The sequence below is a fragment of the Cetorhinus maximus genome, chromosome 13 (assembly GCF_964194155.1).
Source record: "Cetorhinus maximus chromosome 13, sCetMax3.hap1.1, whole genome shotgun sequence".
Lineage (NCBI taxonomy): Eukaryota > Metazoa > Chordata > Chondrichthyes > Lamniformes > Cetorhinidae > Cetorhinus > Cetorhinus maximus.
Window position 1 is genome coordinate 93,494,122 of NC_135891.1, and position 26,351 is coordinate 93,520,472.

The 26,351-nt window shown below is 46.2% G+C and overlaps 1 protein-coding gene across 3 annotated transcripts in view; it reads left to right on the forward strand.

Annotated features, from left to right (window-relative positions):
- Window positions 1-26,351, forward strand: part of kank3 (KN motif and ankyrin repeat domains 3) — an 86,922-nt gene that overhangs the window by 3,999 nt on the left and 56,572 nt on the right. Inside the window, exon 1 of one of the 3 annotated variants that reach the window (XM_078555811.1) lies at window positions 3,316-3,537. The exons of the other annotated variants lie outside the window; for them this stretch is intronic. The gene's annotated coding sequence lies outside the window, so the exon portion shown is untranslated. Of the gene's footprint in view, window positions 1-3,315; window positions 3,538-26,351 lie in introns of those variants that run through there. 3 annotated transcript variants of the gene reach the window in all.

Sequence of the window (26,351 nt, forward strand, 5' to 3'; positions counted from 1 at the left end):
GATTCTTAACATAATTTCTTACAAATTCATTCCTTCCCTGGGCCACAACATTGTGAAGTTCCTCCCTCTAACTTTCCCCCTACAATCTACAGGCTTGGAAAACCTATGGGTGCCATTAATTAGTCACTACTTCATCTTGTGTTCCTGTCTTTTTTTGGCCTGGGTATGGTGCTGCAGACTTTGAATGTGGTGGGACAGAGGGCAAAGTGGAGCAAGAAGCAACAGTTAGTGCACTGTAGCCCCTCACTGAAGTTTGTGAATACAAAAAAGCAATAGTGAGGTTTGAGGAGAAGCACAACAGACCTACACATACAGCAAAGGGGGTGACCCCTGGGCCCGATGCACAATGCAACAGCACAAAATGGGCTTGTGTGGAATGAATAGAGCAACTTATTAAAAACAAACATTAAACAGTGAGGGAGAATGTGCAGGGGGAGCCAATCACAGTCTGAATTCGTCCGGTTGTGAAGCTGGAGCTTGTTGAGTGAAACTCCCAAGTGAACAGTTCTTGTTCCTCTGCTGTGTACCCTGAGCCTTTCATTGAGTGGGTCACTGTACGTAGAGGGTCAGAGGTAGCTTCTGGCCTCTACATCTGTTCCATACAAAAGAAAGTAGAGTTGAAGTCAGTGAATGGTTTTAGTTCCCACTTTTTTTAACATTTGACCTCAGTGTCCCATTCAACCCTGAGATGAGCTTCACAGAATGATAGGGGACAGCAGGAAGCCTTTCGGCCCCTCATGCCCATGCTGGATCTTTGGGAAAGAGTTGGCCAGTTAGTCCTACACCCCTGTTTTTGCCCCATAGCCCTGCAATTTTTTCCCCTATCCAATTGCCTTTTGAATATTACTATTGAATCTGCTTCACCTTCCTTTCAAATTGTGCATTCCAGAACATAACAACTCGCTGTGTAAAACGTGGCTGTACCCTCTGGCTCAGTCTGACTCACCTGCCAGTGGAAACAATACCTCATAATTTTGAATACCTCTATTAAATCTCCCCTTAACCTTCATGGCCCTAAGGAGCACAACACCAGCTTCTCTTGTCTCTCTATATCTGAAGTCCCATATCCTTGGTATTAATCTAGTTAAACTAGCTTCACAAAGACTGCTTACCTCCGTCATGACCATTTTACCCACAGCTCTAACATAGTGCCTCCTTCCTCCGCTGAAACTATTATGACCCGATTTCCACAAGTTCCTTGACAGCCTCCTCCTTTTATAAGTGTGATTTTAGTCAGGACTCCATTGCCCAAGTTCCCTCAGTGCTGTCCTTAGTGACATTACATTACATCTCCATCATCCACAGATCCAAACCCTCCATGGCCTTGCCCACCCTATCTCTGTGAACCCCTCCACCGGATGTCCCACCAGTCCTCTGACTCTGCCTTTTGTATATCCCACCCCACACACATTACCTCACCATTGGAGGTGGAGCCTTCAGCTGTTCTCGGGAACTCGCTAAGCTTTCAGTCATCTCCCATCATGTCTGCTTATTTAGACCTGTTTATCCATTTTTCTCTTAGGGATGTTTTCTATGTTAAAGGCACTATATAAATGTATGTAATTATTTAATAGAGAATATTTGAGCTTTCTTGTGAAACTGGTAGGGTGTAACTTAATTTTCAGCTGGAACAAATTAAGTCATTGGTTTGTTAAATACATTTCCACATGGGCAGTACAGCCCCTTTAAACGAGCACATTGTCCCTTTAAGAGCGCGCACTGTCACTTTAAGAATTACAAGACATTGTCTTGTAATGTGACATTGTCTCCCCCAGGCTGAAAGGAGTGAAGAAACATTAGCAAATGTCAGGAGAAAGATAGGGGAGTCTTGCCCGAGGAGATACAGGAGCGGTTAATATGCACTACAGCCTCACTCACAATGAGCTGGTGTCGAAATATCACTTTGACAGTTTCCAGGTAGGGAGGGGTGTAAGATTGAATGTTGGATGAATTGCTGAGAGAGTCTGCTTTATTCCCTTGTTTTTATCTATTTGTTGCCCTCCCAGCCCACTCCTAATGGGCCTGGATTGGGGTAGAGGTGAGTGGGTGCAGGTGGCTCAGTGTGCCTGGCCTGTGCCTGTTCTATAAAGTGGGTTTGCAGGAGGTTGGAAGAGCAAGAGGCGGGGTAACTGTCAGTCTCCATGCCAACATCTGCCCCGACAGCTCCACTCAGTGCTGCAGCCAGCTCGCGGAGTGAGGGGAAGCTGAGGTCCACTGTAGTTGTGACTGAATTTCAGGTCCCAGGCTGTTGCATGGCGCACTGACACAATACACTAGTGGGATACACACAGGTCTCCTATTTTATCAGTGCACAGGGGAAATGGTGGCTCTTTCTGCTCTCCGTTACAGGCATACACAACATGACAGCATTCATGTACATGTTAGAAAGAACAATTTTCCTTCCTGCTTCTATCAGGGGAGAGACTGTCGGACACCACACCCTTTGGCTGCACACTTGCAGCCCTCTTGGCAGGACAATGTGTTCATAACAACTGCTGAGACTCTGCCAGTATTTTACTCCGTTGGTCTTCTTAGCTTTTAGAGTGAAAAATAGTGACTTCCACAACTGGGAGTCTGGGCGAGCTACTGATTTTTAATCAATGCAAATAAAATTCAATCCGTGGGTTGGGCCTGTCCTCCAGACCCCGGCTCAACCCTGTTCTTCAGTCCCTAGCTCAGCCCTAGTCCCTCAGTCTCCATCTCGGCTCTGTCCCCCAGCCTGAGGCCCTGTCCCTCAATCCCTAGCTCAGCCCTGTGCTCAGCCCCAGGGCCTGTCCCTCAGTCCACAGCCCAGCCTTGCCCCTCAGTCCCTGTCCCTCAGTCTCCAGCTCAGCTCTGACCCCAGTCTCAGGTCCTCTCCCTCAAACTCAAGCTCTGTCCCTCAGTCCCCAGCTCAGCTCCACCCTTCAGTCTCCAGCTCAGCTCTGAACCTTAATCCTAGGCCCTGTCCCTGAGGCCATGACTTGGCCCCTGACTGTCGCTCATTCCCAGGCTCTGTCCCTCAGTCCCTAGCTTGGCCCTGCCCCTGTATACTTTTCCGGTCCCTGGTTCCAGCAGGATGTAAAATTTTATTGTGGTCACTGCAGCACAAGCCAGAAAGAAAAATATTTCAGGTACTACACTTGATGAAGCAAGGTTGATACTGGATCAGAGTGTCATTAGCCTCTGACACTGCTTGAGTTTTAACGGGATGCTGATTTATTTGACTGATGGGGGAAAGAGATGTTTGCCGTGCTCTTGTCACATAGAGGCATCTGAATATAACAAGTGTGTCATCAGAAAAACCAAGGAAAGCTTTGCTAACCATTTTTCCTGTGGTCAGTGCTTCATCAAAGGGTGATTTCCAGTAATGCCCTATCCTGTATTCATGCCAAGCCTTGGTTTTACCTAAGCTACCCTGAGAGAGTGGGACTTTGGATAACTGGTGAAAGCAGCATTGGACAAAAGGACAAAACTAGTGCTTCACTTGTTTGGTTAGCTGAGACCTGTTGCTGTGCCTTGCTCACACAGGGAGAGAATGCTGGAAACGCACAGCAGGTCAGTAACAAGAGGTGTTAAAAAGTTGTGAGGGGTCGATGCTGACACTCAAGTCCTGTTTGCGTTGCCTAGTTAGAGCATTCCTTCTGCATGATGGATCCTATGGTGCCTGGCCTTACCTTGTGTTTGAATGCTTCCTTGAGAAATTTGTCCCTAATGTGGTTTTCTGCTGCTTTTTTTGTTGTTGGGAATGTTGTGGGCGATGCACTGCAGCTGTTACAAGATGTAACATTTGGGAATGTGAACTTTAATCTGAGGCTAACAAGGCAGCAACAATGGGGCAATTAGAGAGGATGCCAGATTTTTAACAGTAGAGGTTCCCAGAGTGGCAGAGAATCAATAGTTGCCTTCATCCAGCCCACAGTAGTGACTTGTGAGAGTGACACAAATGGAGAACTTTGTGTAGACGGCCAGGCTGTAGCCAGAGACAGCACAGCAGCTCGAAGAATGGAGCGGTTGTAAACTATTGTGAACTGACTGCTGTATTGCCCGTTGGATGAAATAGCTATCAGTCGCTGGGATCTCTAATTGCCGCACGTTTCAACTTATTTTCCAGCTGTGGCAATTAAATGATCACAATAGTGATTCAAAAATTCTGATGGGGATCAAGCTTTGTACTGGATATGGAAAGATCTCCTCTTTTAAAAGCTGTTACAGATTTACGGGGAAAAGGAAGAAAGTAATTCAGAGTAGGAAGGACTCGGGTATAATTGTTGAGCTGGGTAAGGCTGAGATTGTGTGAGAGTGTGCGTGTGTTTGAAAGTCCCATGTATGGAGTTCACTGCCTATCCACTCGTCAAACTTCTTGTCTCCTTTTTCTGCCGGTGTCCATGCTACAATGCATATACTTGGTAAAGGTTCTGTGGCAGGATCTGTTAGTGGAATATTTCCTAGGGCAGAACTTTATGCCTCATGGGTGGGCACGCGCCCAACCCGATTGGGCGTAAAATAGTGGGCAAGGACCTCATGCGAGCATCCCAAACGTCATCTTGCACACGATCTTCAGGATGGCGCGGGTGTTAGAGCCACGCCCGCTATCAATTAAGAGGCCACCTAAGGCCGTTAAAAGCAATTGAACCGGATTTTACATTGCCTGTGCGATTTGCCGGGCGACGAGTGCGTAAATGGCAGCCCATATTTGGCAAAACCTCGTCCAAGGGCAGGATAAAAAGGGTCAGCAGCATTGCCAGTGTGAGTAGTGAGGAGTTTAGGAGATAGTTTGCTGCTGGTTGCATATTTGAACTTGACAACTTCATCTCAGTTCTGAGCTTCATTCTGAGCATTTCTCGGCTTCATTTCAGGACTCATTGGTGTCTCCAAGGCCCCAGAGGATTCAGACCGTGTGGACCCTTCCAGGTGTCAGACAGCCTTCTGTTACCCTGGTAATGGGGATTGTGGTCTCTGCTGGTGGCACCTCCTCTGAGGAGGAAGAGAGGGGCAGAAGGGAGAGGAGGCCAGGTGTCCAAATGCAGCTTCCGGCAGGCGGGGGGGGGACCTGTGGGAGGAGAGGCGCAGGCACAAGGGGCGCAGGGACAGCAGTTAGTCCAAGGCTGAAGGGGCTGCAGGAGACGCCACTATCCCACTGCCAGGATTTACAGGCAGCGATGCAGCTACCTCAATGTGTCTGAGGTGCAATGCCGAAGGAGGCTCTGCCTCCCCAGGGAGACGGTGATATCCATTTGTCACATGATTGGGCCCGAGGTCACTTCCGACTGTGTTGGTGGAAACCCCATGCCAATGGCTCAGAAGGTCACAGTGGCCCTCAACTTCTATGCCTCCAGCTCTTTCCGGGGGTCAGTGGGAGATCTGTGTGGAGTGTCCCAAACAGCTGTCCACAATTGTGTCAAACTGGTGACAGAAGCTCTGTTGAGGCAGGTGATGACATTTATTTATTTCCATATGGGCAAGGCCAGCCAGGCTGAGCGAGCCAGAGGCTTTGCAGTGATTGCTGGGTTCCCCCACATCCAGAGCGCAATCGACTGCACACATGTGGCCATCAAGGCGCCAGTGGGTCAGCCGGGTGCCTTGGTCAACAGGAAAGGATTCCACTCAATGGGCAACCAGATAATTTGTGATCACAGGATACAAATTCTGCAAGTCTGTGCAAGGAACCCTGGCAGCTCCCATGATGCTTATACCCTCAGACACTCCCAGGTGCCGAGGCTATTCAGTGCTCCAGCCCGGCTGTGTGGATGGCTGCTGGGTGACAAGGGCTATCCTCGGTGAGGAGCTTGGTGAGGAGCTCAGTGAGGAGCTCGGTGAGGAGCATGGTGAGGAGAATGCTGAAGACGTGAAGGTAGACCTCTGTATCCTTCAGGGAGGCAGGGACACCTTGATCCAACGCTCCTTCAGCTAGGCTGTCAAAGATCTGCTTCCACCTCATGCCAGGGCTGCTGCCTCCATTCAGGATGCCTGAAATGACCCATTCATTTGAACCCAAAGTCCACTCAGTGCCTGTGCAATAAAGTTTAGAGACAGTCACGTCCAGCATTACACACTGGCGTACCTGCACCAAATAATTAAAAAGGTGAAGCATACTCAGGCCATTACGACAAAAACAAAATTTCTCATTTTAACAATCCAAAAAAAGTTACATAACGCTCTCTGGCCTTCACCCTCAGACCAGTAAACATAAACAAAACATTACACAGCAGAAGTCCAGCCCCTCTTGTGCTCATGGTGCCTTAAATTTGCATTTGCGAGTGCTATGCCTTGGTGCCCCCCCACCCCCCCTCACCAGGAGTGATGTTGGAGACAGCCTGCTGATTCTGCTGTCTTATTAGCCTTGATGACCTTGGGGGTCATCCTCTGGCCAGTGGGGCCTGTGCTGGCCCCGCCTGGGAGGGAGCGGCCAGTGCCACAGCTGGCACCTCCCTAATCATCACAGCCTCATCAGCTGCCACAGTCACTGGCAGAGGGGTGGAGGAGCTGCTGCCATCATCCAGTGCGCTCTGAGAGGAGCCCACAGAGACAACAAGCAGCACAAGCGCCAACGTGAGTTCGTTGTGGACCTCCCTGTACACCATTGATGGATGGGCACCTAGCTGGGATACTGGGTGCCTCATCCACCTCCCACACTGGCACTGACTACCTGAGGTCATTGCCTGTGTGAGGGCTTGCAGGTCCGAGTGCATCCCCAGGAACCCCTGATTCTGTCCCTGGAGCTGCCTCTCCATGAGAGTCGCCACTCTCTCAATGGAGGAGGCAGTTTGCTCGACCATGAGGGTCACTGCAGTGCTTATGGTCTGCATGGACTCCTCCCCAACAGAGACATGGCACGTGTACCCTCATGGATCTCCGCCAGATCCTCCCACACATCCCACTGGTCATCCAGTATTTGCTACATAGTGGACGATTCCGGAGCTCATCATCTGCCTTCGACTAAGCAACGTCCTGGTCTCCAGCAGTCCTCTGATTGCTGGCACACTCTGTCTCTGCCTGCTCCTCAAGTGAGTATGAAGTGCCCTCACCACTGTGCTCTGACATTCTAGCTGAGGAGCTAATGCCCACCGAGGTGCTGGTATCTGCGATGGTGTCTGCTTCAGAGAGCGAGTGTGACACAAGTGCATGTGAAGCCTGGTGGTCCTCTGGTGTCAGGGGTGGCTCTTCGGGATCCTGCAATTGATTGCGTGTTGGTGAATCTAAGGGAGAACAATGACATGCCATTAGTTTAAGTCATCACACTGTCACTCACTGTGCATGCCAGGCACCCTGGTGAGTCAATGGAGATCTGCAGCATGGTGCCATCATCTTTCAATGATCAATGGGGACTCCAATTTTGAGGCTCCCATCAATGATGAGACTACACAAGAATGTTTGCACCATCTGAAACTCTCACCTCTGTGTACTGCACTCTTACCTTCGTCTGACACCCCAGCCTCTCTATGTTTGGTTGACCGAGGTGTGTGGCGCCTCTCCAGCTCCAAGGCATCCTGCTCGAATCAGGTTAGGATTAGGAGGTTTGGGGGCCTCCGCCTGTCTATGACCTTTCAATGTTTTATGTCATCTTTTCCTGAAAGGACAGAGGAGCATTGATTAGTCCACTCTCTACCTGCATCGCCATTGCAGCCTGGCCGACTCCACCTGAGGAACACCTCGCAGGGCACATCAGAGTCATGGCCCTCGAGTCACATGGCACTCAGTCCAAGCAGCCAGGACTCACCCCCTTGGCCAGCTCCAGTATCATTGACAGTTGGCACTCAGACTCCCCTGAGCTCCATGGGGGGATGGCCAGACCTTAGCACTTCACCACACTGATCCATGCCAGCACGGTACTCACCCTTCCCGAGCACAGTAGGTCATTAAGCCTTTTGCAGCACTGCACCCATGTGCACCGCACAACGTCATGGCTGCTGACCTGCACTGCCACCTCCTCCCAAGCTCTTTTTGTTAGGTGCGGTGGTCTTCTCCTTCCATCTCTGGGGATGGGCGTGTCCCTCCTGGCAGCCACCTCCTCCAGGAGGACCGCGAGGCACTTGTCCGAAAACTGGGGAGGGGGAGCCCCCGAGTGCCCACTTGACCTGCCCTCCCGCCTGGTGTCTCCAGCCGCACTTGAGGCCATAACTTTAGTGTCCAGAATGCTGCAAATATGTTCTTCCCTCACAGCCTTGAAGGAGCTGCCTGTACCGTTTTTAAACTGGCCGCCAAGTTGCCATTGGACCCGACAGTTGACAGGCCCCCGCATCTCGCCTTGCCCTTCCCAACCATTGGAAAGATATGTTTCATGCTGGGCGGACCTTAATTGGCCAGACAGCATGAAATCGCAGTCAGGGCTGATTGCAGGCAGCTGCCATGGGTAAAATTCAGGCCCTAATTCCCTGGGAAAAGAGGACCACTTCTGAAAGAAGGAATAGCAATAGCTGGAACCAGAGGTGCGCAATATTGTAAGGCTGTTTGGTGTCTCACTAAGAGGTCTGGAGGCTTGTATGGTTGAACATAAACAGTTTATTGGTAACCCATAACTATGTACATCTCCAAGGTACAGCCCTGCATGGGTGCTGTCTCCATGCTGACTCCTTCCAGACTTTACTACACAATCCACCATCATGTGACTCTGCATCATACTGTGGGCAGTACTGTTCTCCAGTTCCACATTAACCCTTACTCTACTGAACACCCTAATACTACACCTCCTCCCAAGTGCTTACCCAAATATATTTACAATACAATCTTCTTTATATGCTACCCCTCCTCCTCATCTCAAGTCTCTAACTTTATAAATTCAGATGGTCTGAAGGCTTTATGATACTTCCAGATCTCATTCTGTCATGTTTTGAGGGATGGTAGTCTCAGTTGCATTGGGTTGACTTTGTCAGTTTGGCATTGAAATTGTAGTATTCTCTTTCCAACACTTGGGTGTCTCCGTTGAGTTGTGTTTCTCTTTATTGACAACCTGTCTGCTTTGTTTGGGCACCGTGGGTCTGTCCCATTCCTTCCAAAGAGAATGTTTACCCCGTTCAGTCTTAGAGTGGACTCGGATTTTGTTTTTCCATTGGGTCTGCCATGTTCTTCCTGGAAGTTTATGTCTCAAAAGTGGAACCTTTATTTCTACTTGTTTCACAATTTTAATGAAATATTTGGTTATTCTTTTATTTTCCAATCCCTTTTCAAGCTTATGAATCTTTTCATTCAGGTCAACAACTACTCTGCTGAACAAAAACAGAATTACCTGGAAAAACTCAGCAGGTCTGGCAGCATCGGCGGAGAAGAAAAGAGTTGATGTTTCGAGTCCTCATGGCCCTTCAGCAGAACAGTTCTGCTGAAGGTCATGAGGACTCAAAACGTCAACTCTTTTCTTCTCCGCTGATGCTGCCAGACCTGCTGAGTTTTTCCAGGTAATTCTGTTTTTGTTTTGGATTTCCAGCATCCGCAATAGTTTTTTGTTTTTACTACTCTGCTGAGTTCAGTTGTCTTTGTTTTGGAGTTATCTGCCTTTGAAGTCTGGATTTGCTTTTCCATACTGCACATCTCATCTTTCACATTCTTCTTCAAGTGTTCTACTTCCTGTGAGCAACACTAGTGTTCTCCTCATTTCATATTTTTCATCAGCAAACTCATCTTCCATCCGTGAAAGTTAGTTGGTTCTCTACACTGAACAGTTTTTCCTTAGCAGAGCCTAATTCCTCTGTGCTATCCTTCAAGTTCATGTTCTTTAATTTTACTTCTGCTAGTTGTTCCTGAGATGCATGCTCCCTTGAGAGAAATTCTACATTCCCTTGCAACTATTTAACTTTTTTTTGACATTCTAAGTTCTTGATTTTAATTTCAGCCATGTCATTTTTCATCAGCTCAATGGTCCTCAGCAGGTTTGAGGTATCCAGTGCTTTTCCTTCTAGTTCTTTGAACTTCAGCTTCGGATTTACATTTTCCAATCCTATTTCTTTCTTTTTTTTCTCCATCTGCCGCAGAGCTTTGTCCTTCATTTTGATTTCACTGTTGGCCAGGTCTGTCTCCAGCAAAGTCTTAACTTGTTTCAGTTCTGTAATTGTGCCACTCATGCCTTCATTATCTGCTCGCAGCTTGGAAAGTTTTGTGGCTTTTCCTTTCAATGCTTCCTCTTTTCCATTCAGCTGGTTCTTCAGCTCTTTGGTCTCCTTGTATTTCTTGGCTTCCCCCTGGAATACTGAATATTGCTGAGTCTTCACTGTCAACTGGCTCTTCAGTTTGTTCAGTGTGACATTATATTCATTTTGCTTCTTTTTGTAATTTTCCAGAGTAACAAACTTTGGCCTGAGGGAACCTTGTAGTGTGTGAAGATACTTCAACAAGTTTCCTTTTCTTTGCAAAACTCAGCTGCTTCATCTTGAGTTTTCTTGTAATTCAGAGTCATCTCAAGTTTGTTCTGCTGTTCAAGGCAGTCTTCATTTCTTCATGCTGCTAAAGTGTTGTGTACTCCTTTCGCATTTGATCTTAAGGGACAATTAGCTGTTCATTCAATTGTATTTCCTTGTTGACTTCTTGCAAACGCATGCTGCGCTTCAGTGCATTGCTTTGTCACTACTGATCGTTCCAATGCAGCTTTTTCTGAAGTAGTATTCAACATTTTTTTTAAACTCCTCATGTTTATCCAGGGGAATGTAGTGACTCTTCAAAGAGGCTTTCAGGGCAGTGACTTTTTTGTGTACCTTTTTTACTTGCTGTTGTGCCTGGCTGTACTTCTGGTTGAGTTCTTTCAACTCAACTTTGGTATGAACATTTCCTGTGGAACAGCTTCATTTTCTTTTTGCAGGTTTTGTTTCTTTTGGGTTACCTTAGATAGCTTTCCTTCATTCACAGCCAGCTACTTTCTCTGTACTGCCATCTGTTGCAGTTTGGGTAATGTCAGCATTTTCAAAAAGCTCTATTTTTAAGCCTTTCGACTGCTTCTCAGCCTCTTCTTCTACACCTAACTCTTTGGTTTATGCACTTCATTGCATTGGCATGGTCTGCAACCATGTTGTCACTTGCTTAGGTTTTGTGTCCCTCGCTCTGGGGTCTCCTGTCTCCCCGCATTGGCATCTCCTTGCCTCTTTGTTGCTTGGTGTTCCAGACCTGCTTTAAAGGTCTATGCTTTCCACAACTTGGAGTTTAAAAAATTTGTCAAAGGCTTTTAATATCTCACCAAATGTGTTTGAGGATTCATCTATACTTTATTTTAGGATTACTTCATCGGCAAATACACCAAACAAGTATAAAAATGTATTAACTTGTACTTTTTCTAAATTCTGACTGAAAATGATGTGCTCCTGTAATCTAAAAAATTTCATCTCCAAGACACCCAACTTTGGATCTGGTTTGGCCCTTGCCTTAGTTCACATACAAATTTTACAAATTAGGAGCAGCAGGCCACTCGGCCCCTCGAGCCTGCCCTGCCATTCAATAAGATCATAGGTGATCTGAATGCAACCTCAACCCCACATTCCTGCCTACCCCCAATAACCTTTCGCCCTCTTGTTAATCAAGAATCTATCTAGCTCTGACTTAAAAATATTCAAAGACTCTGCTTCCACCGCTTTTTCAGGAAGATAGTTGCAAAGACTCAACCATCTGAGAGAAAATATTTTTCCTCATCTCTGTCTTAAATGAGCGGCCCCTTATTTTTAAACAGTGACCCCCTAGTTCTAGATTTTCTCACAGGAGGAAACATCCTCTCCACATCCACCCTGTCAAGACCCCTCAGGATCTTAAAAGTTTCAATTAAGTCACCTCTTACTCTTCTAAATTCCAGTGAATACAATCTTAACCTGTCCAGCCTTTCCTCATAGGACAACCTGCCCATTCCTGGTATTAGTCTAGTAAACCTTCTCTGAACTGCTTCTAACGCATTTACATCTTTCCTTAAATAAAGAGACCAGTACTGTACACACTACTCCAGATGTAGTTTCACCAATGCCCTATACAACTGAAGCATAAACCTCCCTACTTTTGTAATCAATTCCCCCCACAAAAAATTATAATATTGTATTAGCTTTGCTAATTACCTGCTGTACCTTTTACAAACCTTTTGTGATTCATGCACTAGGACACCCAGATCCCTCTGAATCTCAGAGCTCTGCAATCTCTCACCATTTAGATAACAAGCTTTTTTATTCTTCCTGCCAAAATGAACGCTTTCACATTTTCCCACATTATACTCCATTTGCCAAATCTTTGCCCACTCATTTAACCTATCTATGTCACTTTGTAGCCTCCTTAAGTTCTCTTCACAATTTACTTTCCTACCTATCTTTGTGTCATGAGTAAACTTAGCAACCATTTCTTCAGTCCCTACATCCAAGTCATTTATATAAATTGTAAAAAGTTGAGGCCCCAGCATTGATCTCTGTGACACACCACTCGCCACATCCTGCCAAGCAAAAAAAGACCCATATTTGCCAATTCTGCTTTCTGTTAGCTAGCCAATCTTCTATCCATGCCAATATGTTATGCCCTACACCATAAGCTTTGATTTTCCGCAATAACCTTTGATGTGGCACTTTGTTAAATGCCTTCTGGAAATCTAAGTACAGTACATCCACTGGTTCCCCTTTATCTACAGCACATGTGACTCCTTCAAAGAACTCCAATAAATTGGTTAAACATGATTTCCCTTTTACAAAACCATGTTGACTCTGCCTGATTGCCTTGAATTTTTCTAAGTGCCCTGCCATAACATCTTTAATAATAGCTTCTAACATTTTCCCCACGACAGATGTTAAGCTAACTGGCCTATAGTTTCCTGCTTTCTGTCTCCCTCCCTTTTTGAATAAAGCAGTTATATTTGCTATTTTCCAATCTAATGGAACCTTCCCCAAATCTAGGGAATTTTGGAAAATTAAAACCAGTGCATCAACTATCTCACTTGCCAGTTCTTTCAGGACCTTAGGGTGAAGTCCATCTAGACCTGGAGATTTGTCAGCCTGCAGCCCCAACAATTTGCTTAATACCACTTCCCTGGTGATTGTAATTTTCCCGAGTTCCTCCCTCCCTCCCATTTCTTGATTTACAGCTATTTCCAGGATGTTACTCGTGTCTTCTATCGAAGCAAAATACCTGTTTAATTCACCCGCCATCTCCCTACTTTCCATTATCAATTCCCTAGACGCACTCTCTATAGGACCAAGGCTCACTTTGTTAACTCTTTTATTTAAATCTCTGTAGAAACTCTTACTATCCATCTTTATGTTACGAGCTAGCTTCCTCTCATCTAATTTACCCCTCCTTATTAATATTTTTGTCATTCTTTGCAGTTCTTTATAGTCTTTCCAATCTTCTGACCTGCCACCCGTCTTTGTGTTATTATATGCTTTTTCTTTGTTTGATACTGTTTTAAGCTTTTTTAGTTCTTTCTCATTGGAATGTATATATTCTTTGTATTCTGAAATATCCCTTTAAATGTCTGTCACTGAACTTCTATTGACATATCCTTTAAATTCATTTGACGGGTCACTTTAGTTAGCTCTGCTTTCATGCCCTCATAATTGCCATTATTTAAGTTTAAAATACTAGTCTTGGTCGCACTCATTTCTCCCTTAAAATGAATGTAAAATTCAATCATATTATGATCGCTGCTACCAAGGGGCACCTTCACTAGGAGGTCATCAACTAACCCTATCTCGTTGGACAATACCAGGTCTAGTATAGCCTGCTCTGTGGCTGGCTCCAGAATGTGCTGTTCCAAGAAACTATCCTGAAAACATTATATGAACTCCTCATGTATGCTACCTTTGTCCATCTGATTTTTCCAGTCTATATGTAGACTAAAATTTCCCACGATTATTGCTGGCACGCTCCCATTATCACTTCTTTTATACACTACCCTGCTGTGTAGGGAGCCTGTACACCACTCCCACAAGTGACTTCTTGCCTTTATCATTCCTCATCTCAACCCAAACCACACCTACATCGAGGTCATCCCCCTCTATTGTGCTAATACCATCATTAATTAACAGAGCCACCCTTCCACCTTTTCCTAACTTCCTGTCCTTCCTAAATGTCACATACCTTTCAATATTCAGGTCTCAATCTATGTCATCCTGTAACCATGTCTCTGTAATGGCTATCAGATCATACTTAGTTATTTCTATTTGTGCTATTAGTTTATCTGTTTTGTTTTGAATGCTATGTGCATTTAGATACAGAGCCTTTAGTTTTGTCCTTTTATTTTTTTTGTAGCATCTAGCCTTATCTGCTGATTTACTCTTAGGTTTGTACTCTATCCCTTCCTGTCACAGTCTTTATCATTTCCCATATTAATACCTGTCTCTCTTGCCTTATCTCTACTCTTTGGTTTACCACTTCTTCCCAGATTTGATTCCTTGTTCCCACTATTCAGTTTAAAACCCTCTCTACTTCCATAGTTATTCAGCTCACGAGGACACCAGCGCCAGCACAGTTCAGTTATACACTGTCCCAACAGTACAGATTGGGATTTGTTCACTTTATCCTTGTCTATGTGACATAAATCATAGGATCTCCATCCAGCCCCAGGAATCTGGGAGCAGTGAAGCGCTCAGCGCACCCCAGCTCCGGGAAGCCGGGAGCAGCAACGCCCCAGAGGGGGAGAGGATTGGAGAAGCTTCTCCAACAAAGGACATTTCAAATCCTGTTCTTTGCATGAACCCCCAGATGTCACCTGAGCAGAACATTGCCAATGGGGATGTTCAGGACAGTTTCCTCAGCCCAGCCAAAGTGAAGCAATTTGTGAACACTATGGGTTTGCAGGAGCAGACCAAAGGTCTGGGACTCTCAGAGGCAACAGGTTTGGTAAGAGACTAAATGCTTTAAAATGGGTGTAAAGATTGTATCCATAAATGTGCGTAGTATTAAATCTACTACGCGATGTGTTGCGACCTTGGACTACCTTGCCAAGGTCAAAGCTGACCTGTTGTTTCTGCAGGAGTGTGCGATACCGCACCTCAGCTCCTACAGGCAATGGTCACGATGGTGGTCCCATGGGCCATCGATCTGGTCGGGAGGAAACGACTCTCGTTCCTCCGGCCTGGGTATTCTGCTGCGGGGAGGCAACTTCACCGTCTCCGAGGTTAAGGAGGTTGTGGGCAGGCACCTCCTTGTAGCAGATGTAATGTACAAGAATGCTCCACTCCGGTTAATTAATGTGTACACCCCGGCACAAAAGGCCGAGCGGCTGGCGGTTTTTCAGCAACTCCCAGTCCAGATCCCTGATGGAAACAGTTAAGGATGCCAAGCTGCACGACATCTTCAGCAACCCCGCAGACGGAGCGCAGCGTAGATACACCTGGTCGCGGCCTGGCGGGTCCATCCGTTCCAGGATAGACTTTCTGTTTGTGTCCCGCGCGTTCGCAGTCAGATCCACCGACATCAAACAGGTGTTCTTCTCTGACCACTGCCTCCTACTGGCTGACTGTCACTTAGAGGAAGACCAGAGGGTGGGCAGGGTGGCATGGAAGCTAAGCGTGCAACTGCTGACCCCAGAGAACATTGAGGAGCTCAAGAGGGATTACAAAGGTTGGAGAACCGTGAAACCCCTCTTTGAGTCCTTGACACACTGGTGGGAAGCGATCAAGGGAAACATCAAGAGGTTTTTCATCCTCAAAGGCGCCCAGAAAGCTAGAAAGGAACGGAAAAATGTCCCGACTCCAGAAAACATGCAGAATCTGCTCCGGCTGCAGTCAATGGGGGTCGATGTCAAGGAGGAACTCCAAGAGGTGAAGAGCCAGCAAGCCCCGCTCTTTGCTTTGGAGGCCTCCAAGATCATCTTCTGGTCCAGAGTCCGCTCCGTGGAGCAGGATGAGACGTGCTCACGTTTCTTCTTCCAAAAGGTACACAGAGAGAGCTCTGTGATCAGCAGCCTGAAAGAAGAAGACGGCTCAGTAAAGTCATCGCAATCCGACATTTTGAGGATCAGCAAATCCTTTTATGCCGGATTGTATGACATGAAGCCCACAGACAGCACGGCCTCCCAGTCCTTCCTGTCCTCTATCATGGAGGTCTTAGACGACAGTACATGGGAGAGCCTAGACAAACCGCTAACTCCTGACGAACTGACTAAGACCCTTGAGTCCTTCAAGAAGAGTAAAACTCCCGGAAGCGACAGCTTGCCGGCGGAGTTGTATTCGGCTCTGTGGGACTGGATGGACCCAGACCTGCTAGAAGTGTACGAGAGTATGCTCCTGGCCGGCAGCATGTCAGAATCCATGAGAAAAGGCATCATCACCCTCATCTACAAGCACAAGGGGGAAAGGGAGGAGATTAGAAATTGGCGACCCATTTCACTGTTGAATGTGGACTATAAGATTCTGTCCAAGGACATCGCCAATCGGGTCAAGTCCGCTCTGGAATTGGTGATTCACCCTGACCAGACCTGCACTGTGCCGAGCAGGAAGATCTCTGACAGCCTCATGCTGCTCAGGGATACGATTGCCTATGTGCAGGACAGGGGTGTGGACACCTGCCTCATCAGCCTGGATCAGGAGAAGGCCTTTGACAGAATATCGCACACCTACATGGTGGATGTGGTCCCGCCCGATTGTTTGTCCCTCTTCCGCGGCTACGTTCGCGGCCGGGTGTCCCTGGAGAGGGAGCACGCGGTGTCTGCTGGCACCATCAAGGCCTTCCATGCCCGGTGGGCACCGCGGGGACTGTGGTGTTTTGTTGACCCCTTTAATCACATTTTGGTTTAATGTTTATAAGTTTCCTTTAAAGTTTTTCCTTGATTTTACAGCTGACCTGACTTAGGGGCTGTGCTTGATTTATCTCTTATTTTGTTAATTTAGTTAATTGTTTTAACTCTATAAGAGTTACATGGTGGATGTGCTCTCTAAAATGGGGTTTGGGGAGGGAATTCACAATTGGATCCAACTGCTCTACACTAACACCAGTAGCGCAGTCTCAATCAATGGGTGGGAATCAGATAGCTTTCCTATTAAATCTGGAGTCAGGCAGGGCTGCCCTCTCTCCCCTGTCCTTTTTGTGTGTTGCATAGAACCCTTTGCTGAGCCCATCAGGAAGGATCCGGGCATAAGAGGAGTGACAATCCCAGGCAGTGGAGGCACTCAGGTCAAAGCCTTCCTGTACATGGATGATGTCACCGTCTTCTGCTCGGATCCGCTGTCGGTGCGCAGACTGATCCACATCTGCAACCAGTTCGAACTGGCCTCGGGAGCCAAGGTAAATCATGGGAAGAGCAAGGCCATGTTCTTTGGGAACTGGGCTGACTGATCCTTTGTCCCCTTCACCGTCAGGGCTGACGGCCTGAGGGTGCTGGGGATATGGTTCGGAGGGACCGGGGCATGTGTTGGAAACTGGAAGGAGCGAGTGTCTATGGTGAAAAGAAAACTGGACATGTGGGAGCAACGCTCCCTCTCCATTGCGGGTAAGAACCTGGTCATCAGGTGTGAGGCACTCTCGCTGTTGCTGTACGTGGCAGAGGTCTGGCCCATTCCAGACTCCTGTGCGATGGCGATCACCCGAGCCATCTTTTGCTTTATCTGGAGGTCGAAAATGGATCGTGTCCGCAGGGACGCGATGTACAAGTCTCTAGATAAAGGGGGGAGAAACGTGCCCAACATCACCCTCATACTGATGGCCACCTTTGTATGCGGCTGCATCAAGCTCTGCAGAGACCCTCGGTACGCAAACACCAAGTGTCACTACGTGCTGAGGTTCTACCTGTTCCTGGTGTTGCGAAGGATGGGTCTGGCCACGCTGCCGTGGAACGCTCCAAGTAGTTGGACCGTGCCGTACCACCTGTCCCTGGTGGAAAAATTTATGCAGAGAAACACTTTTGACCACAAGTCCATCAGGCAGTGGTCGGCATGTAATGTCTTAGAGGCCCTGCGGGAAAAGGAGAGGGTGGATCCTGTGGGATGGTTCCCCGAGCAGACTGTCAAAGTCATTTGGCAGAATGCCTCATCGCCAGAACTTTCCAACAAGCACCAAGACGTAGCTTGGCTGGTGGTGAGAAAGGCCCTCCCTGTCAGATCCTTCCAGCACGCCAGGAGTCTCACCCCCTCTGCACGTTGCCCTCGAGGTGGCTGTGGTGGGGACAAGACTGTTGTTAACCTCCTTGTGGATTGTGCCTTTGCAAAGAAGGTCTGGAGATAGATGCAGTGGTTTCTGTCGAGGTTCATCCCGAGCAGTTCTGTGACACAGGACTCTGTGCTCTACAGGCTGTTCCCAGGGACACACACCGAGACAAACATCAACTGCAGCGGGAGGATCATCAACTCGGTGAAAGACGCTCTTTGGTCTGCCCGAACCTTGTTGGTCTTCCAGCACAAAGAGTTGTCCCCGACTGAGTGTTGCAGACTGTCACATTCCAAGGTCCAGGACTACGTGCTGAGGGACGCACTAAAGCTTGGGGCAGCCGCCGCCAAGGCGCAATGGGGAAAGGTCGCTGTCTAAGACCTTTCTGCCACAGTGCACCGAGGGACTGGGAACTGTTGAGAGCCCCTCGGGCTGTACAGCTCAAAATGAACGTATGCATTGAATACTAATTGTATTATAATTGTATTGAAGCACCTCAGAGTGCAACATGATGTATGTTGATAACTCCAATACCATTGTCTGATTGTCTGCATTGACCATATTGAAATCATTGTAATATTTATTGATTGTATTAATGCACCTTGTGATACTGGGTAAAAGTTGAATCTGATTGTACTTTTGTGATTGTGATTTTGAAATGTTTTGGGATGTTCTCCCAGATATTTTATGAATAAAGTATATTTTTCAAAAGAAAATCATCGGATCTCCATTCAGAATTCATACATTCTGTTCACTCATCTGCTGAGCATGTACTGCACACTCAGTATTGTAAACCTTGCTGCTCGCAATCTGAGATATTGCACTCAGTTGGGAAGCTTTTGATAGTAGGATCAGTCTGGACAATGTATTGACAAACTGTGGCATGTGGCCTATTTAACATCAACCTGCTATTAATAGTTGCTCCCAGTAGCTTGCTTACAATGAGATTCTGCAATTTTACTCTTGTCACCTCCTTTATCCTTGCTGATAATGCCCCCCCACCACCTTATTTTGTAGATGATCTACCTATGACTGTTAGGCATCGAGGGGGCGATATAAAGAAAATCATTAATGGCTCAGAAGAAGTTTGGCATGGTGCCGATCTAATGCAAAGCATTTCATGGTTTATAATAAAGTTTCAGGTACATTAGAATGTTTTTGATTCTCACTGAACCACCAATTGACTAGAACAGTGGATGTAAATCTAGCATGACAACATTATTTAAGTGGAAAAATAATATCATTAGTGCTTTCTGGAAAAGTTATGCCACATTTAAGAATTAAAATGGGCAGCATATATATCCCATTAGTGATGTTAAACTAGATGGTTAAGTTGAATCAGATTTAGAGATATTAATAGACTTCCTACTTCACATGACATGGCCAAAATAATGGAGTACAGTAAGGGGAAATGGTGCTCAAACTATATAACTCTCTGCTCAGACCACACCTTGAGTAATGTCCAAATCACTGAGATAGAGGGTAGATATTTGTGCCTGGAGGCAGTGTTTGGAAGAGTCGACTGATCTATATCGTGGATAGCTAAGTTATGAGGAAAGACTTGAGATAAAAAACATTCCACGCTTGAAAGGAGGTGATGGAGAGGGACTCTCATAGAAGTATAGAAGGTATTAAACAATTTAGAAAAGGTAAATCTGGGACGCTACTTCAGATTAAACCTTGAACAACATGACATGGGGCACAAGCTAATGAAAGTCAAATTTAGGGCAGTTATCAGGAAGTTTGTCGCAGAAGAACTAACCGACGTGTGGAATGGACTCCGGGAGAATATTAGAGGCAAAACCCCTGGCATGAAAGACAAAAAGTCAGCATACAGATACAGCAAGTAATTAGGAAGGCGAGTTGGAATGTTGGCCTTTATTGTGAGGGGGATGGAGTGTGAAGCTAGGGAAGTCTTGTTCCAACTGTACAGGATGTTGGTGAGACCACACCTAGAGAACTGTGTACAGTTTTGGTCGTCTTATTTAAGGATGGATATACTTGCATTAGAAGCAGTTCAGAGAAGGTTCACTAGGTTGATTCAAGGAATGGAGGGGTTGTCTTATGAAGAAAGGTTGAGCAGATTGGGTCTATATCCCTCGGAGTTTAAAAAGTGAGGGGGTGATCTTGTGGAAACATATAAGATTCCGAGTGGCTTGAGAGGGTAGGTGCTGAAGCTGGAACTAGAAGGCACAGTTTCAGAATAAGGGATCAACCATTTAAGATGGAGATGAGAAGGAATTTCTTCTCTCAGACAGTTGTGGATCTCTGGAATTCTCTTCCACATAAAGCTATGGAGACTGAGTCATTGAATACATTCAAGGCTGCCATAGACAAATCTTTGATCTATAGGAGAGTCAAGGGTTTATGGGGAACAAGCAGGGAAGTGGGGTTGAGGCCAAGGTCAGAACAGCCATGATCTTATTGAATGTGGAGCAGGCTCAAAGGGCTGAATGGCCTACTCCAGTTCCTATTTCTTTATGTTCCTATTTTATGTTGTTATGATTAAGATTCGATTGGTTGGTGTTTGGGACCTGTAGGATATTTTGTATGGATGAGTGAAGATGACCTAAATTGTTTTTCTCATCTGTATTTTGATTCTGGAGGTGTCTGCAATCCAGCTGACCCCTTTCTGCCAGTAATTTTTGAATGGCAGTGTCTTCATGGACTGGATTTAAAAGTGCAACCTCCTGCCCATAGCCCACCTCCCCCACCACTAAACAATCAAGCCATTGATTGAGTTCAGGCGGGTCTTCCCCCACTCAGATATAGGGAGTACTGCTTCAGAGAGCTGCTTACCAATCAGAGGCCAGCATCTCTCCTGTTCTGGCAGCGCCACCAAGAGTGGTGGCCACTGTCGGTACTGCAGCAAGGCCGAGAGGAGTCAGTCATGTGGCATTGGATCTAACGCAGCAGGTGAGCCTGGGGTCTCACCAGGGCAGGCTGACAGAACCTGATGAGGCTATGGGGCGAAAGGCCATGGCAGGAGGAGCACTTGTGGGGGTGGTCAGTGGGGGGGGGGGGGGGTGGGACCATTACACCTTGGCGGTGGAGAGCCCTCCCATGGGCCTGTTAAGGAGGGACCTCCCCATGCCTGCCACCAGCCCAAGCAGGGAAACCTGCCCACCTGGCCTCTTGGCGTGGGCCTCTCCCATTGTTGGTTAAATCCTGACGGTGGCAGGATGTGGTCCTTGAGTGGGCATTAATTGTCCGTGGGTGGGGGCAGGTGGATAGTCAGCAGGCACAGCGGCCGCTGTATTTCACGTAGCCACTCTCCTTCGAACCCGTCAGTAGGCGAGTTTTAAATCCAGCCCCATGTGTGAGAGGAAGAGAGAGAGAGAGAGAGATTTAAAGAGAAATTCTCAATTTTAAATAAAATCCATTTGGCATTGGAAAGCTTTGTCCTTCAAAAAAGCAACTGGAAAAATTGAAGGTTAATTTGGCGTATCATTTCCACTGCTTTGTCCGTGGGAGCTTTGCAAAGTGACTGACAGAAGGATGTGTGTGAGCTGCTGCATTGTTTGAAGGATGTGTGTGAGCTGCTGCATTGTTTTAATCCCAGATGTTTCCTTTAGAGGGCGGAACTCGAAACAATTGGAATCCATGACCCCTGTGCTCATGATTGGGAAAAGCTGCAGCTCATTAACAAAGGGACTTAACTGCAGCTGAGAGTGTGGTTTCGGTATGTAGAGGGTGAAGAATGACACTTCTGTTCAGTCACCCTGTGCACATGCAGTATAGTTTTTAGCTGGAGTTTTTAAGTCACAATTTCCACCATTGGTACAATTGGGCAGAGAGTTCAGTAAAGAAAGTTTGTTGTTAAACTAGTTTCAGTGAAATAGTTTATCTACACTGGACATTCAAACTGCGGGAAATGGTAACATATAATTTACATAATCTGATGCAGGATGTTACTGCTGTAGTTTCTATGCCATGTTTCCAATATCCATAGGTGTCTGTGAATTGTAGGCCAGATTTCGTTCCTCCTGAGTCTCTTTCCTTCTTTTGACCATGAAGGTGGTGCTGATTCTGGTCCCTTGCCGCTGTCTTGTCCAAGTGGCTCATTTGAGCCTACTCAATTTTGTACAGAGGGGCAATGGAATAATTAACTATGGGGGGCATCACAGGCAAGCCTGGTCTTGACCCCACCCAAATGTCTGCACTAACATTTCATCCGGTAGGAATGCCTAGAGAGTGATCCGAAGCAGGAACCCTAGCTGTTTGTTTTCCCTCCCCTCTCCCCTCCCCTCCCCTTCCTTCCCTAATCCAAGGGCATTGCTGCCAATTCTAGAATCCTGCTGCCAGCCCAGCTGACTTTGCATGGAATCTGAGACCTTCCTGGACTCTATGACACACACTTTTCCAATGATTTGCTTTCTCAGGGCACAAAGTTGTCTTTCATTCTGAAGTCTCTTCTGTCCTATATGATACACCCTCTAATAACTGACAACAAACCCTCCACCCCTAGCAATATGACTAAGATTGTACATAATTTGTGAATCCTTGCAGTTTGCATAGATTTACCTATGGAATGTTCTTTTAAGGTTCATGTGGATGACATTTTCATCCAGTGAATAGACATGTCAGTCTCCTGTTTGGATCTGGTTCATGTACATCTCTGCAATTCCTGGCAGAGAGCTCTCTCAGCCCTGCTACAAAAGTCAAATCATAACACCAGCATGAGGGAGGCAAACTGTGTTGAAAAAGAAACATAGAAACATGGAAATATTACTGCACAAAAGGAAGCCACTCAGCTATTTATGTTTGTACTGAATGAAAAAGAGCCATCTAGCCTCGCCCCACTTTCCAGCTCTTACTCCATAGCCCTGTAGGCTACCACACTTCAAGTGCATATCCAGGTACTTTTTCAAATGCAGTAAGGGTTTCTGCTTCTCTCCCCCCCCGCCCCCCACCTCTTTAAAACAGTGAGGTCCAGACTCCCTTTGTATGGAAAAAACTTCTTCTCAACTCTCCTTTAATTCTTCTGCCAATTACTTTAAATCTATGCCCCTTAGTTATTGACCTCTCCACTAAGGGAAATAAATAGGTCTTTCCTATTCTAGCTCTACCTACCTTCGTCATTTTGCACACCTCAAATTCAATTGCCCCTCTGCTTCCTCTGTTCCAATCTTTCCTTATAGCTAACATTCTCCATTCCTGGTAACATCCTCATAAATCTCCTTTGTATCCTTTCTATTACGATCACATCCCTCCTGTAATTTGGTGACCAGAATGTATGCAGCACTCTAGCTGGCCTAACTGGCATTTTATATAGTTCCAGCATAACCTCTCTGCTTTTATATTCTATGCCTTGACAAATAAAAGGAAAGTATCTGAATGTCTTCTTAGCCTCTTTATCTACTTATCCTGCAACCTTCAGGGATCTGTGCACATGCATTCCTTTACACATTTCAGAATCCTACCATTTATTGTGTATTCCCTTGCCTGTTTGCCCTTCCCAAAACCATTACCTCACATTTCTGCAGATTGAATTCCATTTGCCTCTTTCTGCTCACCTGACTGGTCCATTGATATTTTCCTGCAGTCTACATCCTCCTTCCTCGCTTTCAGCCAGAAAATCTATTTTTGTATCATCTGCAAACTTCTTAATCATGGCCCCTACATTTAAGTCTAAATTATTGATATATATCATGAAAAGCAGTGGGCTTTGTACTGTACCCTGCAGAACCCCACTTGAAACAGCCTTCCAGACACAAAAAGACTCATTGACCTTTACCCTTTGCTTCCTGCCACTGAGCCAATTTTGGATCTAACTTGCCAGTTGCCCTTGGATCCTATAAACTCTTACTTTTCTGACCAGTCTGCCATGTGGGATCTTGTTAAAATTCATGCTAAAATCCATGTAGATTACATCAAACGTGCTACCCTCATCGACCCACCTTGATTCTCCTCAGGAAATTCAGTCAAATTAGTTTGACACGACCTTGCCTTAACAAATCTATGGTAACTGTCTTTGATGTGCCTTTCTAAATGACGATTTATACTGTCCCTCAGAATTGTTTCCATTTATACCTATCACCAAGGTTAGGCTGACTCTAATTACTCAGTCTATCCCTTCCCCCCTTTTTAAACAATGCTACAATGCTAGCAGTCTTCCTGCACCATGCTTGTAGCCAGAGGATTGCAAAACGGAAAGATTAAATGAGAACTTCCCTTTTTGAAGTTTGATGTTGATTTTATGAAGTTGGAGGAGTGGGAAATAATGTGAGATCCTGTTCATGCATGCACAGACAGTCTTAAAAATGAGGACAGAGTTTATGAACTCTCTCAGTATAATTATTGAATTTCATTTAGTACTTGGCAGTGAAGAGTGGCACATGTGATCAGTAACTAAGTATATGTGAAACATATTGTCCTGTTGTACAGTTCAATGCAATTCCATGCCAACTTAAAGTTATATGAAAAATCACGGGAGAGGGTGGAGGGCACATTATTTCTCACTTCACCAACTTCGTAAAATCAACGTCAAACTTTGAACAAAAAGCATTGTAAGTTGTTGGGCGTGGTTTGGTAGATCTTATTAAGGTATTTGTAGTCTTAGTTGTTCAACAGCAAGTATTTATCAACTATCAGAAACTATATATATATATATATATATATATATGTGTGTATGTACAGTAAAGGTCCAACTAGGAGCGGTCTCCGTGCTTGCTTCTACACAGGCTTTGTCCAACACAACACTAACCCCTAGGTCCAAATTATGTGTTCTCTTACATCACTGTGTGGATGGTACTGTACTCAGTCCCATGTTAACCCTTTATGTGCCAGACCTTGATATTACAGTAAGTTCTCGGTTAACCTTTCCATTTAATTTTGTAATGGTGTTTGAAATAACGTGAGATTTTTAAAGCAAAACTCTGGCCTCACAATGCCAGCTCAATGACTAACAAATCTGGTCAAAGTCATGATTTCTGTAATGCATTTAATGCAACCCATTGCCTGTTGCACATGTAAGAAAACAGAGGCAGTAGTGCCCAACATTGTATTTAACCTGTTTATGTCTTGTAAAATTCAAGTACATGTAGAAAATAAAAACATAGGGCAGTAACTTCCGTGGAGCGGCATTCAGAGTCGGATTGCCCCTCTGCTCCTACTTACCCGGAAATGAAGCTGCTCCTTTCTTGCCTGACCTTCCGGCTCAGGCTGGGCAAGAACAGTGCAGTGGGTTCCCGAGGCCTTGTGTTGAGGGCAGGAGAGTTGGAGGTAAGGAAGGCGGGCTCCACTTTCTATGGCACGAGCTGCCGTAAAGCAGGTAAGTTTAAAGGTCCAGCCTCATTGAGAAACCAGGGAAGAGGTAAGTTTGTAAGGTAATTGGGTAGGTTTGGGGGTGGGGGGTCAGGTGATCAGGGGTGGAGGTCGGGTGGTCAGTTGGGACAGTGGTCAGTTGGTGGGTCAGTGTGGGGTGGTCAGTGGGGTGGGTCAGGTGGTCATTGAGCGGATCAGGTGATCAGCGGGGGGTTGTCAGTGGGGAGAAGCTGGTTGGTCAATGGGGGGTGGTTAGGGGATGGTCAATAGGGGTTGGTGGAGAAGGTAGTCGGGGGAGGGGAGAAGAGCACAGTCAGGGCGTCCCATGGGGGATTGTTAGGGAGGTGTAGTTGGAAGGTCCCGTTGGTGGTTGGGGTGTGGGGTGAGTCCTGTGCGGGGGTCGGGAGGGTAGTCAGGGTGGTCAGGGGTGAGGAGAGGACCATAGGGGTTGCTGGGGGGATGGTCAGGGAATCTCATTGTGGGGGTTGGGTGGGGGAACCAGCACTACAGTTACCCAGAAGCTAAAAGTGTTTTAATTCTTCTTATTTTTTTCTGGGTAACTTACTGTAAGACAGTTGGAACCATCCAAAGTTTGTGATTTATATCATACTTTCAGATGGTTCTCATTCCAGCGCAATTGCCCTACGGAAGTTTAAACATCTCGGGCAATTGGCATGCAATCCTTATCTGGGGGCTTCAGGGAGGTGGGCCCTCCAGCGCTCCTTTGGGATACCACCCAGTTCTGACACCTCGGAGCTTGGAAGTTACGGTCCATAGTCTCGTGGGCATTTTCCCTCTCCTGAGGATCAACTTGTTTCCAATTCAAAAAAGAAAAAATAGTTCAAGTCTTTCAGTCTGAAAAAACACAATTCCCCTGATAAAATGGACACAAGTGCACTTTCTAATCCTGCTAGAATGCTGTTGCAAAGGTATTTGTGTTGCCTTTAATGGGCTTGTTGCAGAATGTTTGAGAAGTTCTTTCACTGCTCCATCCTGTGTTGCAAAATGTCCATGACTGGGCTAATTTAGCTTTAGATGTGGCTGCAGCTCTTGTAGAATGAGGTTTTAACACCGATTCCAGT